Consider the following 13,113-nt stretch of genomic DNA (forward strand, 5'->3'; position numbering starts at 1 on the left):
GTTTATTTTAGATCTTCTTGGTTCTTTCGGTAAAGTCACGTAGAATGGAAAAAAATTTAAACATAATAAAATAAGCAGCCGTCCTCAGGTGAAGAACAGGTCTGTCGAGACCTGTTCTTCACCTGAGGACGGCTGCTTGCGTTGTGGCCGAAACGTCGTGAGAATTATTTTATTATGTTTTATTTTTATTATTTTATTATTTCCATTCTACTTGACTTTACCGAAAGAACCAAGAAGATGAATCCCTGCAGTCAGGAAAGCTTTAAATCGAAATTTATTTTAGATCGTCACCCAACCCCAGGATGTCGCGGGGGTTCCTGTGGTGGATTGTGCGCGACTCGTTCTCTCGCGCCGCTAGGAAATCCCTGCGCGCGTGCACGCGCGCGCGCGCGTGTTCGTGCGCGCGCCGCGCATACCCACGCCTAATATGGGCACGTACGTCACCGTTTCCGGGCGGACCCCTCGTCTCTTAAAGGGGGCAATGGGGGGGGGGCGACACGTGGGCGTGGGGTCTTACTGCGTTTTACACGAAGGTTATATAAGCGCACACAAGGCAAAGGCGGAGACGCGCCGCGTATAGCCTCAGCATAGTGTCGGGGCAAGTGCCGTTCGCGAGTACCGATGAGGGTCGGCACGGCACGTACGACGGGGGTTGGGGTTGGCCAGAAGCACGCCCGGCCGTCTTTGTCTCCCTCGCGGCGATGTTTACGCACCGCACCAGGTACTCGTTTGAGGCTGAGTCTACCTAGGGGATGCACGAGACTGATTCAGACAAAAACGCTGCACTGCCGCTCTCCACAGTCATTTGCACTCACACGAGACGTTCAGACACAGGCAAACACACACGCACATTGAGACGTGGGTACACACACAACCACGCCCCTACAGACACACCCAAACACACTTAAAGTCAACGACACAACTTCCAACAACACAGACACACACGCAACCACCCACACTCAGTTACACAAAGACAACCGTAGAGAGACGCTTGGGATCAAGTGTTGTTAGCGAGCGCCTATTAAGGCCGGACGCGGGGGGGGGGGGGTGCCCGCCACTGCTACACCAACAACACAATCACGTAGGCAACTCACACACAGACACCAAGACAAACACTTGGACACTCAGATTCCCACCCCTGCCAGGCACACAGATACATGTTCCAGTATTACCCGAACAGACTGTTGTGAACAGACTCTTGTTAGCGAGCACCTATTAACAGACGCTTGTTAGCGAGTGGCACCTATGAAGGCCAGAAGGGTACACGATCGGGATGGGGATGTCTACACACCGCACCAAGTACTCATGTGAGGCTGAGTCGACCTCGGGGAGGCCCAGCACCGGTTCAGATAATCGACACTGGTGATGACCGTGAGCGGGAATCGAACTCAGGTTCGCCGGGTTCGTAGTGCAGCGTAGCGCTAACCGCTACCCTACCGCTCCCCACGGACACGGCTGGGCCGTGAAAGCCACCCCCAACTCCCCCATTTGCGTCATAGGAGCGGGGCCCCGCCTCCCCCCTCGGTTGCCGTTTGGAACAAAAACCCGCGCCCATTCCTCGAGCCTGAATCACTCCTCGCTCGCTGCTCGCGCACGCGCCGGAGGAGGAGGAGTGACGGCGTGGTGGCGTGGCTCGGTCCAGGAACTCGCGGCGAAATTTTGTGGACTCCGTGTTCTCGGGACTCGGAGACTCGTGACCCACGGGCGGACCGGCTCAGGTTCACGAAGCGGGCTGCCGACACGCGGTCAAAGCCGAAAGGATTCGGGGATTAAGCCTCCGGCTGCAGCCCTCACCTGGAGGCTAAGTCGCACCTTGCCAGGTAGGGAGAGAGAGAACGGGGGAGGTGGAATGAGTGAGCTGAAGGAGAGCGAGTGCAGGAGGGTTGGCTCACAGCTCACCTGCTGCACCTGGTAGGGGGGGGGGGGGGGGCGAGATCGTCGTAGAAGAAGGAAGAGAGGAGATTTGATAGAGAGAGAGAGAACCTGACGTCTCACCTGCGCGCAGGTGTGAGCGCGGTCATGTTCCGGGACTCGGCGCGGGAGTGCGAGAGTTCGTGCAGCGGCTCCCCGGCAGCGTCGCCATACCTGTCCCCCGCCTCCAGCTCCTCCTCCAGCTCCTCCTTCTCCTGCAGCCCCGCCCTCCCACAAGGCGCACAGGTGAGACCCCCCCTCCCCCCGTTGTAAATGTATCACTCTCTTACAATCGAACTGTATTAGGTGCCAACGTTTCGGGCAATGGCCATTGTTTGCAGGTCTCGAAACCGGGCCCACGTTTACGGTCCAGGCTGACCCCTGTTCCATCACCCACGTGGCCTAACTGATGTACTAACGACCTGGCAGCTGATTCGATTTTGGTCACGATTCGATGTTGTAGTTACGTGTTATTGCCTTTAAATGCCGAATTCGTTCGTTTAGTCTTTAGGAAAAAAATATCGAAAAATATCAATAATCGATTTTGCCACGCGTGATGCCAAGCGTGTCGACTACCTCTGGCAGCTGCTGCTGCTCCCTCTGTCTCTCTGACTCACAGCGCCAGGCCGCGTGGCAGAGCGTGCTCGCTACGCGCGTTCCATTCCCATCATCCCCCGGGGACCGATAAAAAACCGCACCACTATGAGAAGAATGTTGTCTGAACAGGTGGAATTCCGTACATCTCACTACCGCGAAGCTCTCCGTAGGGTTGGGCTGGTTCCTCTGCCTGTCGCTCGGCACGCAGTCCGACGTTTCGCTGCACGTGCTGGGAGCGTATTCAGCAACCGAGATAACAACTAGACAGAGCAGATACACAGGGCAGGACACGGATCGCCACAATTTACGCAACAATATCGGGCGCTCCTTTTGTGAATTGGAGAAATGTTCCAGCACGTGGTGGAGCGAAACGTCGGCCACGCGGTACAACCCGCATATACACGCGGCAGCGTCTCTACGCGCACGGGCATGGTCGACATCTCGTGGTGTTGTTCCGTGGTAGGGGGTGGTGGACGCGGACCGTGGTTCGGCTCGGCTCGATCCACCGGGGCTCTCTGCGTGTCTCGCGGAGCCAGAGGTTCTAGCAACGGAAATATCCGGCTGTGGAGTTCGGTTCACGCGACGACGAGCAGTGGGGCGGGGGGGGGGTGTAAGAGGCGGAGCACGTGGGTGGAGGAACAGGGGTCGCCGTGACCTACGGCTCGGCCCTGGCATGGAGGGATTGGCGGGGACTGCCGGGTGTGGTCACGGCTCCCGAGTGTTGAGTGGTAACCGGGTGTAGCGTGGTGTAGGTGTTGTGTATCGGTGGTGCGGTAGTTTGATGTGGTGGTTGTGGTGGTGGTGGTGTGCTCGTGGTGTCGAGTGGTGTGCGGTTTAGTGCGGAGCCTGATGGACTGGGTTAGCTGTCGGGGTAGTGTGGGTGTGCTTATGTGGAGCGTGGTGCAATGCGAAGCGTGGTGCAGGGGTGTGGTGATGTGGTTTTGGGATAATTAGGGGGTTGGTGCCGGGTGGAGTAGTGGGGTAGTACGAAGGGTGTCGCGGTGTAGCGGCGTTACCGTCGGGGGGTGTCAGCCGTAGCTGCGGTGGAGCGCTGCGCAGCCCAAATCCTAATGCACATACTTCATCTCGTGGGAGAAGAGGATCAGTGTTCAGTATTAGACGGAGGGTTGGGTGGGGGGGGTGGTCACCGAACCTAGGGAATGCGGGGGAGTGAACGGGATCTGCACCCCGCTCTGAGCGAAACTTCACCACCCACGCTCACCCGGTGGTGAGCAACCCGGCTCAAGGACGCCCCCCCACCCACCTCCACCAGGTGCATCCGACCCCCCCCCCCCTCCCCAGGTGGGTCCTCTTCCTATGACAACTTCCCCCGCGCCTCCCAGCGAATCTCAATAACGATCTCACTCCGGGCGCCCATGGGGGCACTGATTATTCATTCATCAGCAGCCATGGTCGATTCACCGCTGGATGAAGGCTTTCTGCCCTAGCCGCCGCCACTGTTCATTAATTCGCGTCCGTTACCCATCGCGTGGTGGGGAGGTGGGGGGGGGGCAGCCGAGGGTTGATGGGGCTAGGGCAGGGTACGCGTCTCGCGGCCAGAGGGGGACGATGGGCATCGGACAAGAGCTCTCAGGAGGGAGTGAACGCAGGATCGTGAGAAGTGGCGACGGCGTTGGGGAGCTGTTCACCCAGCAGCTAATTGATGATGGCTGATGATGGCGATGAAGTGCTTCTATGTCCCCACGTGTATGTCTCACCGCCTTCAACAACCCGCACTGACCGGCGTGGTGAAGTATGGTCAAATTCCCACGACCCGCACGGCGTGTGGAAGCATTCAGCAGTGGAGTGACTCGCGGTTACCGGTTCGCAATTCCACCAGTGGCCGCCGCCTCCAAGATAACGGTGATCGATTAAAACATCGATAACATTGCGGCGAGTGTAGCGACCTCCAGTGGCTGGGGGATCACGTGACCCTATTACATACAACACATTCGCATCGCGACGAAAAAAACCCATTCGATTCTTGCTCGAGCACGTGATTCGAACGCGAAGCTCGTCGAGAGGTCCAATAATCGATCATTAATTGATAATCGATGCTTAGATGCACCGGGACACACAGCGCAACGCGGTGGACACGTGTCCGATGACGGTGATGAACTGGCGGTTACGCAACTGTCGGGTGCTCGTCGGCAAAGAACACGGCAGGCTCTCTCAGCCCACTTTACTTGACGTCACAATTAGACACACACGGAGCCTTGCGGTCGGCGCCACCAGAACAATCTCCCCCACCCACCAGCCCCCTCCTCCCCCTGGAGTGCCTCCTATCCACACCACCCCTCGCCTCCGCACTGGACCCGTCCTGGCAGCTAGCAGCTTCAGGGTCGGGACCGAACATCCGCGAGCACATCTCTGGAATGTCATAAAGCGACTTGCGCAATGGACTGTGGTCGCGGCTTGGACCACGTGCGCGCGAGTGGCGGGGCGGTGGGCAAACATCGCCGCTCGGGACACGGAGGTTGGCCCGGCGTGGTGCTGGTCGGCCACAATCTTCGTGTGCGCCGTGTCGTCTTTCATAGGTGCTCGCTAACAGCACTTCGTCGCAAAAAAGCTGTTTTTTTAGGCTACACGGGGGATCTTTGTCTTTGGTGTGTAAACATCGCCACGAGGAAAACAAGGGTGGCCGGGCGTGGTGCTGGGCACCCATCCCCTCCTGTGCCATGCCGGCCTTCGTAGGTGCTCGCTAACAGCACTTATCCCAACTGACTGTTAAAGACTTTACGGGGGATCTTTGTTTTTGTGATGGTGTGAGTGATTGGGGGTGTGTGATGGCACCTGGGTCTGTCCCGTGAACGCACTTCACGTGGCGTCAATGTGCACCTAGCCTGGCACAAGCGCCTTGGTGACGTCACTGCCACTTAGTAACGAATGGCGGTTGTTGTGTGATGGGGTGAGTGTTGGGTGTGTGTTGTGATTCGATGTGTGATGGGGTGAGCTGCATGATGTGGAGTCTGTTCTGTGTGTGTAGGAAACTGTAGGATGGGGTGTGTGTGATGACGTGCATGTGTGTGCCAACTGCTGTAGGCACAGTAGGGGACACAGGTGGTGCATCGGCCAGTCATCTCAGTCAGTCGACCCGTGGCACCTGGGTTTGTCCCGTGACCTCCTGCCAGCGGGCGTTCGACACTTCACGTGGCTTTAACGTGCACCTAGCCTGGCACAGGCGCCGTGGTGACGTCAACGCCACTTAGTGGCGAATGGCGGTTGCTGTGTTCATTACTGTGCATATCTCTGGGTGTTTTGATGTCGATGTACGTGTTGAGGGTGTGTATGTGTGTGTGTTTATAAGAGTGTGTGGGAGTGTCTGCGAGTGTAAACATGTTTTGATCGTGTGTGCATGTGTATGGGGAGTGGTGGCGCAGTGGTCGGCGCGCTACGGTACGAACCCAGGAACCCAAGTTCGATTCTGACAAACATCAGTGACGAATATCTGATCCGGTCCTAGACCTCCCCTATGTAGACTCAGCCTTAAATGAGTACCTGGCGCGGTGAGTAAACAACAGCACTAGGGAGACAAAGGCGGTCGGCCGTGGTGCTGATCACCAATCCGCTCGTGTGCCGTGCCGACCTGCCTTAATAGGTGCTCGCTAACAGCACTTGCCCCAACGGCCCGTGTAGGCTATACGGGGGACCTTTGTGTGTACATGTGTGTGAGCACGTGCTCAATGGTTGTGTAATGAGGGGTGCGGTGGGTCGCGTCACGCCCTGCACGTAATCATCAGTAAATACACAAAGGCAACGAACCCCCGTATAGCCTTGACAGACTTTTGGAGCGAGTGCCATTAGCGATCACCTGTGAAGGCCGGCATGGCTCACGGGGGGTGACCCACACCACGCCTGGCCACCCTATTTCTCCCTCGTGCTGATGTTTACAGACCGCGCCAGGTACTCATTTGAGGCTGAGTCGACCTAGGGGAGGCCCAGGACCGGTTCAGATAATCGTCACCGGTGTTGGCCGTGAGCGGGAATACTCAATAACCTGGAGGGGGGAGGAGGGCGAGGACCGGCTCAGATGAATGTCGCTGATGTTGGCCGTGAGCGGCAATCGAACTCGTGTCGCCGGGTTCGTAGCGCTAAACTACCACATTCACACACAGACACGCACCCCCCCACCCACACGTCGAGACAGACTGACACATGGACACAACGCAGACTGCTGCGAATTCTGGCAGAACTCCTTGCGGTCCGCACGGCGAGACGTGGGAGGTGGGGGCGGTGGTGGGAGGTGGTGGCGGTAGCGGGAGGTGGTGGCGGTGGTGGTGGGAGGTGGTGGGAGGTGGTGGCGGTGGCGGGTGGTGGTGGTGGGAGGTGGTGGGAGGTGGTGGCGGTGGTGGGAGGTGGTGGCGGTGGTGGGAGGTGGTGGGATGTGGTGGCGGTGGTGGGAGGTGGTGGCGGTGGTGGTAGATGGTGGGAGGTGGTGGCGGGAGGTGGTGGGAGGTGGTGGGATGTGGTGGCGGTGATGGGAGGTGGTGGCGGTGGTGGGAGGTGGTGGCGGTAGCGGGAGGTGGTGGCGGTGGTGGTGGGAGGTGGTGGGAGGTGGTGGCGGTGGCGGGAGGTGGTGGTGGTGGTGGGAGGTGGTGGGAGGTGGTGGCGGTGGTGGGAGGTGGTGGCGGTGGTGGTAGATGGTGGGAGGTGGTGGCGGGAGGTGGTGGGAGGTGGTGGGAGGTGGTGGCGGTGGTGGGAGGTGGTGGCGGTGGTGGGAGGTGGTGGCGGTGGCGGGAGGTGGTGGCGGTGGTGGTGGTGGGAGGTGGTGGGAGGTGGTGGCCAATGGACAGTGAATTGTGTGGTGACCCGTCTTTAAAATTATTGAGTTTTTTTTTTCATTTATTTGGCCGTTAAAAATACGGCGCGACTAAAGTTCCTTGTTTTAGATGGTGCGTGAATAGTCCTGTGGAGTTACCAGCAGAGACGCTGGCGAGACAAGTCAGCGTGGAACTCACAAAGACAATTGTTCCTCATCTCCCTCTAGGACTTCTCGCTGCCCTTCGTGCCGACCCTCACCGCCGTGGCGAGCAGCCCCGACCTCCGCTGGATGGTCCAGCCCAGCGTCATCACCTCCGCGGCGCGGCCCCCCGGGCCCCCCATGGGCTACGCGCATCATCAGCCTCGTCAACATCAGCAGCTTCATCATCATCAGCCTCATCATCATCAGCAGCAACAGCAGCTGCAACACGCTCTGCAGGGGGTTCCATCGCGTCCGGGCGTCATCCGCATCGTGGCCTCGGCGCCCACGCGGAGAAAGAGGCCCGCAGAGGAGGTGAGTGTGGGACAATGCTGTCTGCTGCTTGAATAATAGAGATGTGACAATGCGCTCAATCCCTCCCTGTCCCGCCGTCCCACGATTCTATTTAGTAATCGGTGTAATTTTTTGTGTAATTGTTACCGTTTAGTTTTTTGTCCGTGATATTACCCAATCGCCAAGACGTCGCCGCGTTATGTGTTTCCCAGAAGTAGCTCTGTGATGTCCACTTCCGCGGTACGTTTGCTAACTCGAGCGGGTTGCGCTGCTCTGCGAGAGTTCTGCAATCGATTCTTCCGTCCCGTGACATAATACCAGTGACAGAGCCTCATCATCAGCCATGGTCAATCCACTACTGGATGAAGGCCTCCCCGAGGCACTGCCATCTCGCGATCCTGCGATGCGACCGTTTGCAACAACTGTCATAAATGTAGATTCATCGATGCATCGTTACGCGCCACATTGGGTACATTGGGTAGTCCTCGATGTTTTATAAACGCGCGCGTGACCAACCCGCCACGTGATGTGAGAAGATTGCTGGCACGTGGAGGGGGTTGCACAACACTGACCGGGGGTTGCGCAATGGCAGCGTGGGTGTTTGTGCAACGAGAGGGGAGGGAGCCTCCTGCGGTGTTACTGGAATCTCTGGAGTCTTGCATCACCTCCTCCCTTCCGAGCACCTGTGACCTCATACGAACAACAACACCACCAACACCACCACCACATCCTCCACGTCAATGTTCACCAACACACTCACCGGCTTCATCTATCACACTCACCACACGCACACACTCACCATTCACATACACTCAATAACAAAGACAAAGATCCCCCGTATAGCCTTAACAGACTGTATGAGCAAGCGCTGTTAGCGAGCAGCTATGAAGGCTGGAACGGTACACGAGGGGGTGGTTGGCCATCACCACGCCCGACCGCCTTTGTCTCCCTAGTGGCGATGTTTACACACCGCACCAGGTACTCATTTCAGGCTGAGTCGACCTAGGGGAGGCACAGGACCGGTTCAGATAATCGTCACTGGTGTTGGCCGTGAGCGGGAATACTCAATAACCACACACAAACTCTCCCTCACTCCTCGCCCTCTGCTTCCGTACTGCGGCGCCGACACCGACCCACCAAAAAAAATTAGTCGCCAGATTCGACTGTTTGCTGCGCATTGCCGCTGCCCACTCGGGCAGCGCGCCCCTCTCCCGCCCCCTAGGAAAGGGCCACCGGGGGGTCCCCATCCACCACCACCCTTGCTAGAACGCTATCACTCGCGTGACAGACGTCACACTCGCACGACCCCACACCTCAACCCTTACCCCTCACCCTAACACTCACCCTAACACTCACCCTTCTCCTTCAACCCTCTGCCTTCGCCTGCCCAGCTCAACCCCGAGGAGGACGAGAAGCGGAGAGTGCGGAGGGAGCGGAACAAACAAGCGGCGGCGAAATGTCGACATCGGCGTCGTGAGCTCACGGACACCTTGCAGGCGGTAAGTCAACCCCTGCTCCCTGCACTGCCTAAACCCTGCTCCCTACACCCTGCACTCCCTACACCCTGCTCCCTACACCCTAGTCCATGCACTCACTACACCCTGTTCCTTACACCCTACTCCATGCACTGCCTACACCCTGCACCCTACACCCTAGTCCATGCACTCGCTACACCCTGCTCCTCACACCCTAGTCCATGCACTCACGACACCCTGCTCCCTACACCCTAGTCCATGCACTCCCTACACCCTGCTCCCTACACCCTAGTCCATGCACTCCATACACCCTGCTCCCTACACCCTAGTCCATGTACTCCATACACCCTGCTCCTCACACCCTGCACTCCCTACACCCTGTTCCCTGCACTGCCTACACCCTGCTCCCAGCACTCCCTACACCGTACACTTCCTACACCGTGCGCTCCCTACTGCATCTCTACACTCCCCTACATGCTGTCGCGTGCTCCACCGCGGAGCTCACTGAGTTGGGGGGGTCCCTGTGCCCCCTCGCAGGAGGCCGACAAGCTGGAGGAGGAGCGCTCGGCGCTGCAGTCCGACATCCGCCTCCTGCAGAAGGAGCGCGAGGACCTGGAGAGCGTCCTCAGCGCACACCGCGCGCTCTGCCGCCTGCCCCCCTCCACCGAGGAACCCGACGGCTCCCCGACTCCTGCAGGAGACCCCCAGGACCTCCTGGAAGAGCAGCGGCAGCAGGAGCGGCGGCGGCGGCGAGGGGATACCCCCCGGGGTCCCGACCCGACCCCCCTCGTCGCCGTGAAGCTGGAGCCCACGGAACTTGCGGATGAGGTGGCGAGGAACCGCGCGTCGCGTCTCTCCTCGCCCGAGCACCCGGGCGGGGAGTCCCACTCGTGCGCCACCTCCTACCGGCGCGGCAGCGCGGGTGGCGGCCAGGGCAGCCTGAGGAGCGCCGGTCGGGGCGAAGCGGCGGCGGGCGCGCTCGGGTCGCGAACGCTGCTGGCGCTCTAGCGAGGAGAGGGGGGGGGGGTACACGGGGGGGGGGGGGGTGTCGCGTTTACACGAGTCGAGTGCAGCAGGGCTTCTTAGTTTCAGCTGGGGCTGAGCTGCGGAAAATATTTCATGAGAAATGAAGCCTTTGCCTGGATGTGTGGTGGTGATGATGATGGCGCGGTGGTGTTGTTTTATAATGGAGACGAATTATTGAGAAGTGTGGTGGGGGAGGGGGGGCAAAGCGCCTCCTCGCTCAAAGTCAGGGCCGGCGGTCGAGACGCGTGACGGAGTGGCAGCCGAGGGATGAAACGCGTCAGTGAGGTTCTACCACCGGGGAGGAGATGGAGCGATGAAATCCCGCCCCCCCTCCTCCCCTCCTCCGTTGTGGGTTTCTCTCGGTGGATTGTTACATCGCCGGATCGTGAGAGGTGGGGACGGCAGCTCGGGGGAGGCGTTCATCCAGCGGTGGATTGAACATGGCCGGTGATTATTTGCTGTAACAATCACAATCACGCGTCGCCGTCTGTTTGTAAAGCTAAAAGGGAGAACGCATTCCAAAGGCCAAACTTCTGACCTGTTCGTGCAGTGCGTGTGCGCGTTTGTTTTCTATGTAATACGTTATGTAGTGTACGCTTAATTTGCTTACAAGCGGGGAGGGAGAGAGGTGGGGGGGGGGGTCATAATCTTTATTGATGAATGATGGCGGCAATGAGGAGTCTCGTGCTGATTGGAGTGAATTAGTCATCCGTGCGGAGGAGATAGCGCACCGATTCTAGGGGCGCGTGCTGAGTCAGCGGGGCTGACGCCGTTTCGCCTGACGACTGGAAGACGGACGGGATAGTGGTGGGGGGCCGTGGCGTATGATGATTACCGTATTCTCTACAGTATAAAGACCCCCCCCCTGTATTTGAAAGCAAAGGCTGTGGTAGGGGACCGTGGCGTATGATGATTACCGTATTCTCTACAGTATACAGACCCCCCCCCCCTGTATTTGAAAGCAAACGCAGTGGTGGGGGACCGTGGCGTATGATGATTACCGTATTCTCTACAGTATACAGACCCCCCGCCCCTGTATTTGAAAGCAAACGCTGTGGTGGGGGACTGTGGCGTATGATGATTACCGTATTCTCTACAGTATAAAGACCCCCCCCCCCCTGTATTTGAAAGCAAAGGCTGTGGTGGGGGACTGTGGCGTATGATGATTACCGTATTCTCTACAGTATACAGACCCCCCCCCTGTATTTGAAAGCAAACGCTGTGGTGGGAGACTGTGGCGTATTATGATTACCGTATTCTCTACAGTATAAAGACCCCCCCCCCCCTGTATTTGAAAGCAAACGCTGTGGTGGGGGACCGTGGCGTATGATGATTACCGTATTCTCTACAGTATAAAGACCCCCCCACCCTGTATTTTGAAAGCAAACGCTGTGGTGGGGGACTGTGGCGTATGATGATTACCGTATTATCTACAGTAAAAAGACCCCCCCCCCCGTATTTGAAAGCAAACGCTGTGGTGGGGGGCCGTGGCGTATGATGATTACCGTATTCTCTACAGTATACAGACCCCCCGCCCCTGTATTTGAAAGCAAACGCTGTGGTGGGGGACCGTGGCGTATGATGATTACCGTATTCTCTACAGTATACAGACCCCCCCCCCTGTATTTGAAAGCAAACGCTGTGGTGGGGGACCGTGGCGTATGATGATTACCGTATTCTCTACAGTATACAGACCCCCCCCCTGTATTTGAAAGCAAACGCTGTGGTGGGGGACCGTGGCGTATGATGATTACCGTATTCTCTACAGTATACAGACCCCCCCCCCCCTGTATTTGAAAGCAAACGCAGTGGTGGGGGACCGTGGCGTATGATGATTACCGTATTCTCTACAGTATACAGACCCCCCGCCCCTGTATTTGAAAGCAAACGCTGTGGTGGGGGACCGTGGCGTATGATGATTACCGTATTCTCTACAGTATACAGACCCCCCGCCCCTGTATTTGAAAGCAAACGCTGTGGTGGGGGACTGTGGCGTATGATGATTACCGTATTCTCTACAGTATAAAGACCCCCCCCCTGTATTTGAAAGCAAACGCTGGGGTGCGTCTTGTAATACGGTAGCTGTGTGTAAGACGATGTTTGTGGAACGGTAATGGCACCGAGGGACACAGGTTTGGAGTGCGTCTCACTTTTTTGTCGGCGACTCTTGTAATGCAGAGAACACGATCATTCTTAGGCACGTTCACGATGTGGCAATTGATCGATTGGAATCGATTCGCGAGATACGTGGAACCGAATGGCGCGAGTGTAGAATGTCTTAAAGAGCGTGCAGTGTTTAGAATGTATGCGGATGTCTTTGCTGATGCTACGTAGTATACAGTTCTCGTGCAAGCGGACGAGTCCCCGGTGAGACTTGATTTACAGAGAAAAATGCAAACGAGACGATACGAAACGAGTCCGGGAAACGTCCCCAGTGGGCGAAGAGGCTGTTGCAATTGAGCGTTTCTATTAAATAGCTCTTCTGAGATTTGATTTACAGCGAGATGTTTTTCACACGTATTAAAAATGTATATATTTTTTTGTTCTCATATATATACTGTACACATTTGTTCGGGCCTCCGCACCGTCAATCTGGACGGGTTTGGGAACTCCTGGACAGGCAGTGGCTTGGATGCTAATTACAAAAAAAGTACAATAATTGTCTTGACAGCACAGCCTGGTGACCGACGGTCAAGGTCCCAGGCCTCGAGAACAGCCCCGTGATCCGCCTCTCCACGATTGCCGATGTTGCTCCATGATCTACCATCTGAGTCGTAACGCGCCGTACGCGCCTGATGATCTCTAAACATGCCCGCCCCCACCCCCCGCGTGGCGTAAAAAACAGCGTTA

General features: G+C 57.4%; 1 protein-coding gene and 1 pseudogene across 2 annotated transcripts in view; one reads left to right on the top strand and one right to left on the bottom strand.

Moving 5' to 3' along the window:
• The window catches only part of UBXN1 (UBX domain protein 1), a 27,336-nt gene extending 25,239 nt beyond the window's left edge, over nucleotides 1-2,097 (bottom strand). Inside the window, exons 1-2 of the mRNA XM_061579691.1 lie at nucleotides 1,996-2,097; nucleotides 620-745 (exon numbers count right to left, since the gene is read on the bottom strand). The gene's annotated coding sequence lies outside the window, so the exon portion shown is untranslated. The remainder of the gene's footprint in view (nucleotides 1-619; nucleotides 746-1,995) is intronic.
• Nucleotides 1-12,751, top strand: part of LOC133360790 (fos-related antigen 1-like) — an 18,730-nt pseudogene extending 5,979 nt beyond the window's left edge. The window contains exons 3-6 of the transcript XR_009757298.1: nucleotides 2,006-2,157; nucleotides 7,496-7,783; nucleotides 9,154-9,261; nucleotides 9,775-12,751. The product of XR_009757298.1 is annotated as a fos-related antigen 1-like (transcript). The remainder of the gene's footprint in view (nucleotides 1-2,005; nucleotides 2,158-7,495; nucleotides 7,784-9,153; nucleotides 9,262-9,774) is intronic.
• Nucleotides 12,752-13,113: the final 362 nt, after the last annotated feature.

This window comes from Lethenteron reissneri, chromosome 8 (genome assembly GCF_015708825.2).
Source record: "Lethenteron reissneri isolate LAM-NWPU_2019-01 chromosome 8, ASM1570882v1, whole genome shotgun sequence".
In the NCBI taxonomy this organism is placed as follows: domain Eukaryota; kingdom Metazoa; phylum Chordata; class Hyperoartia; order Petromyzontiformes; family Petromyzontidae; genus Lethenteron; species Lethenteron reissneri.